The following is a 5,773-nucleotide window of genomic DNA, read 5'->3' on the forward strand; positions in this document are numbered from 1 at the left end:
AAGTCTGATCAAAACTTAGATACGTGAGATGCTAGAAAATAAGAAGTATATCGCGATTTCTATTCGCTTCCTAAGACGAAACCAAAAGATATACTAGACCAAATAACCGATGGGTTTCTGTCTTGATGACAATATAAATCTGCTCTATACTTTAAAATAGTTCTCTAAATCTCAGTAAGAGTGTGGCTTGTTTGAGTTTATTAAAAAGTTATTAATAAAAGTAAACATATTTTTTTAATTAAGACGAATATGTGACTTTATTTATAGAAAATTTGAAGAATGTATATCTTTGCAAAACAATAAATAATCTAAAAGAGAAAGGTAGTTTTATTAAAGCATTCTTTATAAATATATACATATGTGAGTTTATAACAATGCAGCAAAACGGACGAACAAGAAAAATCAAGGACAAAATTTGAGTTACGAATCTTCACAAAATGTACAAAATTTACAACAACATTTTTTCGACATATGAAATCGGTAAGTATGACACTTACTGCTAAATATTAATACAAATATCACGGATGGTGTAAAATCTAAAAAGGAATGCAAAAGTGTGGCCGTCAAGCGGATTGAAGAATTAAAAACTTCGTAACCCAAATACTTTCTCCGATTGCTTGTTTCTTTTTTTTTTTTTACTTTGTTTTACGATTTCATTTTTTCTACATTGCTATCACCCTTCAAGAGTTGGTTGGTTGTTTTTGTTTACGGCATATCAACCCTTTTCAGGTTATTTAATGCCGAATCCAGTGACTTAAAACATTTTTTTAATAGAATATATTTTTTTCCAGTCGGTTTCTATTTAACCCATAGATCGAACCCTAACAGGTACTACCACTCCGGGTCAGAGTGGCCCTGGGAGCAATTGCGATTAAAGGGTGGCTCCACACTCCCCAAAACCCGCAAGATGGGGCCTCACCATCGGATATAGTTTAAGGTCATATCCAGGATCGCCCTTCACAAGTACAACATAGTACTAAAATTATTAGTTACATCGGCACTAACATCAAAATTATTGAAATCGATGTTTTCTTGTTAGTTATGGTATGTTGTTGGTTCCGTGTAGTTCTAGGCGATCCACCCTCCCAGATTTTGTATTCTCCCTTCAAGAAGCGATTAGTATTTTGCTAATCGCCTGAGTCGTCCCTAACGGGGGAATTTTGACGGAACTGTCGGAGCATTTTTTTTCAGGATATAATATGTTTCGTTTAGGGCGCTGACTCTTCAATCCAACTCTTCGAGCTTGTCTCATACAATCCCATCGTAGACGGGAGATAAATAAAACTCTTGGAGAAGGATGTATTCCATATCTCTTCTTAATCTTGCATGTGTTGGTATGGTAGACGACATTTCAAGCCTTTGTAAGGCAATTAGTGTAAGTGAAAAAAAAACACCCCCCAAAAAAACAATAAGAACTCGATGATATTAGCATCGTATCTTCTCTGGAAAAGAAAATAGTTATAAACACGCTTGGAAACATCTTTCCATGCAAGAATACACAAAGATAAGACTATTCTTAGCATAAAGACTAAGAACAAAGTATAATATCTCTTACAATACTGCAGCAAATAATAATAATAATAATAATAATAATAATAATAATAATAATAATAATAATAATAATAATAAGGGCCGCGAAGGGTCAATAAGGACTGAAAAACCGAGGAGCGAGCGCCAACTAGACCTCGGCTGGACAAACGCAAAGAGAATAATAATAATAATAATAATAATAATAATAATAATAATAATAATAATAATAATAATAATTAATAATAATAATAATAGAATATTATACTGCAGCATTATTATTTTCTGTTATTTTTTTATTGGAATTCATTACTGAGATGAGTTTATTTATCAATTATTTTATTTATTTATTGCGGATTATTATCCCCATCTTCTTTAGATGTTGTTTCGCGACGTTTCGGGCAACTATTCCTCTCGCCTTCGTCAGGTGGTAACCGGGACGGGATAGGAACCCCGAGTCTCCTAAATGCATCCTCGACAATTACTGCCTTCCATAGTTGTTGTCGTCTGACCACGTTTAGTTTAGTGGAAACTTTCATTGAAGACAATAGTCAGAAATACCTCGAAAAGTTTTCGCTTATAATTATTTTTTACGGTAAGAAGACAGAATAATTATTTAGTAGTATGTGGATACATATGAAGGCTGGTAGCAATGCAGAAAAACCGAAATGGTAAAAGTATGAAAAAAAAAAAAAACACACATGCGTAATTTTTTTTTTTTTTTAATTTATAGATTTTGTTAAGATTTATAACGCAAATATTGTATTCGATTGTTTGTCTTTGCTCGTACGTTATTTCATTATACCGGTTTTTCTGCATTGTTGCCAGCCTTTATAAATAATCGCACAGTAATTTACAAACAATGCTTCAATAAAACTACTTTTTTCTTTAGAATATTTATTATTTATTGTTTTGCAAAGTTATAAATCCTTACAATTCTCAATAAATAAACAAGTCACATATTCGTTGTATAACAGTTTGGTCGTTTATTTCTGTTGAACTCAAACAAGTCACACTGTCACTGAAACATAAGTAGCAGCTTAAAATTATAGCATATATGTATATGCTCATCATATATTAATGTAAAGATTTCTTAACTGATAATGACAATTATGTTACGATAGAAGAAACGCCGTTCGCTGAATAGCATTTCATCTTAAATGAATGTATCATTTCAAATGAGGTTCGTTCTCTGAAGTTCGAACACGCCACAAAAAAACTACGGATTCCTTCCTGCTACGTGATTTGTCATATCCCGGACACGGTGAAACACTTTGCGTTAGAATGTGTTGATTCTGCGCTCATATAACGAAGCTACTATGGAATAAATATTTAATGACACCAGAAAGGAGATCATAATATTATTTTTAATCGAGTGGCTGAAAAGCCAGAAATCTAATAGCTATACTTCCAATAAACCAAAGCTGCTTAAATTCACGCAATATACACGTACAAAGGAAACCGATATGCCCTCGTTAGTTGTTGTCGTATCAGTTGGCCAAACGTGGTGAGACAACACCAACTAAGAAGGCAGCAATTACTGAAGAATTACTGTTAAGAGATTCAGCATACCTATTCCGTCACGGTTAACCACCTGACGAAGACCAGAGGAAGAGTTGGCCGAAACGTCGTGAAACAACAACTATAAAGATGAGGATAAAAGTCTGCAAATGAATAAAATATATAAATATTTGTTACGGTCGACTTTAATCAGTATTATATTTCTTTTTGTCTGTCTGCCCGCTCCACTTTTTCCCGAGAACTACTGGGCCTATCTAACTGAAATTTCGTATGGATTTTTATTATGATAATGCGCAGCGAACGAAGTATTATGGTATCCGTCTTATGCAGAGTTATGAATTTACAAAGATTAATATGGTTTAGTCATCACAGTACCACTGTAATCTGGAAGTTTTCTTGGAAATTACTGAGCCGATCTAACTTAAATATTGTATGGACTTATGTCATGATAAGGTGACGTGAACAAACTATTAGAGTATATCTTTTATGCTAGAGATTAATAAGGATTACTATTAGTATTTAGTATAAGGATTAGTATTTAATGAAAAAATGAGCACACATTAGACCATATTAAACCATCAATCTGGTATAAAACACCCATTCTAAGTAAACGGACTCTAACTTTTGTCAGTTCGTAATAGGCTAAAATGTTTTGTTTATATGTAATTTACAGTTACTTTAAATAGCTTAGCCTGTTTTATAGGTACATTCTATGTTATAACGTTACGATTAAAATCTATATATCTATAAAACAGAAATCGTCTGTGTGTGTCTCTGTGTGTACATTTCCCTACCAAACTACTCTGTCAATTCTCAGTCTACAGACTCGACATTTGACATAAGGAGCAATGAGATTTGGAGAAATCTCTTTTAATTAGTTTCCGGCCAGAAATTTGGCTGTCAAGGGTTCAAAGTTCAACGATTTGACCTTTGAAAACTCTACTAAACTCCTCCGCCAATTTTGGGTCAAGAAACTTTAAATTTTAGATGTAGGTTACTTGGACATGGATCAAACTTTTTAATTTGATTTGAGACGAAAACAATAAATGTTAAGGGGTCAAAATTGGCGTCAAATTAAAAAAAAATGAACTCTGCGGTTTCTATCAAATTACTCAATGAATTTTTGCTCTAAACATTTGAAATGTTACATATAGTATATTCAGACATAGAGCAAGCTTTTTAATTGGTTTTTGACTAAATATCTGAGCTGCCAAGAGGTAAAGTTCCAAAGTTTTTACTTTTTCTGTCTCTAGAAAACTATTCAGCCAATTTTGGGTCTAAACACTTGAAATTTTCCATAAAGTGTAGTCAAACATGCAGCAAGCTTTTAAATCAGTTTTGCACTAAAATTTGGCTGCCTAGAGGTCAAAGTTGAAAAAGTTTACCTTTACAAATTCTAACAAACTCCTCCGCCAATTTTGGGTTCAAACATTTGAAATTTCAGATGTAGTTTACCTGGACACGAGTCAAACTTTTCAATATATATATATATATATATATATATATATATATATATATATATATATATATATATATATATAGGCTTCCTTCAGTCTTGACAGACTATGGATACCCACGGTAAGGGTGGCTGCGCGCGAAATTTTTGTGGCAAGAGTTGCACAATCTCCAACCACACCTCTCCTGAGTCGACATTGTTGAATACCAGTGGCAAGTGGAGGTTCAGGACGACTGGAAACAATGCCGAGATAAGCGGACAGCACATACAGCGTCTAGAATTCCCAAATGGTCACCCATCAAGTAGTAGCCAGGCTCAACGTTGCTTAACTTCGGTGATCTGTCGGGAACCGGTGTGTCAACGTGATTATGCCGTATAATATGATATACATACATATCATATGGGAAAATACTCGAGCGACATCAGATTAAAATTATTCATTTGCATCTGGAAAAAGACACAATACAAAAAAATGAGAGCAATAGCTCGTACAAACGTATCAAAAGGGCCATTGAAACATAGATTGTAAGCTTTCCGCTCCATCAAATACAACGTCATAGATTATCAGAATAATGCTGTAAGCTAAAAATAACTACATTATGCCTTATTTCTGTTTTATACTGTCCGGTTAAACGTACTGGTATATAAATTGTTTTATTGAACATAACAACTGAGGCCATTTTCTACTTGGTCGTGAGAATGAATAAAAACGAATTTGACATCACATGGCTCGAAGAGAGAGTGAGTGAAGTACGTCAGCTTTTGTTCGGAAGTACTATAAACGTGGAGTTGTCGTTTGAAGAATGAGTTGATAAGATATGATTAAATAGCAGTTATCGATCTTTATCTATCTATTCCCCAAATCTACTGTTACTGATTTGGAATCAAGATCAATATGAATAAAGCTTCTCTGTCTTCCAACTAATTTTGTATTGAGTTACTCCTTTTTCGAGGTATAAAAGAATTTGTAGGCCGCGTTCTCTCGGTTAGAAAGGATCGCATAGCTGTTCATATGGAAGCAAGTAGTTAACTTATGAACTTTTTTTCATGCATGGCACAAGGTTGAAACGCAGTTGTTCTATTCTTTCTCAAGTTTTGTCCGACATATTTTTTTATGACAATGACTTTCATTGATTACGCACGGTCACTGTGAGAGTTTCCAACATCTTTTATAACAAAAGCACAATAATATACTCTGTGATTTTAATACCTTTTTCACATGAAAAGAAAATAGGAAGTGCTGCAATTTCTCACAAAGCAAGAATATTT

General features: G+C 33.6%; 1 pseudogene; it reads right to left on the bottom strand.

The window, feature by feature from the left end:
- Positions 1-4,766: 4,766 nt before the first annotated feature.
- On the bottom strand, positions 4,767-4,883 carry LOC145252914 (5S ribosomal RNA; annotated as a pseudogene).
- Between the last annotated feature and the right edge of the window lie 890 nt (positions 4,884-5,773).

This window comes from Euprymna scolopes, chromosome 29, assembly GCF_053919585.1.
Source record: "Euprymna scolopes isolate OS-2025 chromosome 29, ASM5391958v1, whole genome shotgun sequence".
Lineage (NCBI taxonomy): Eukaryota > Metazoa > Mollusca > Cephalopoda > Sepiida > Sepiolidae > Euprymna > Euprymna scolopes.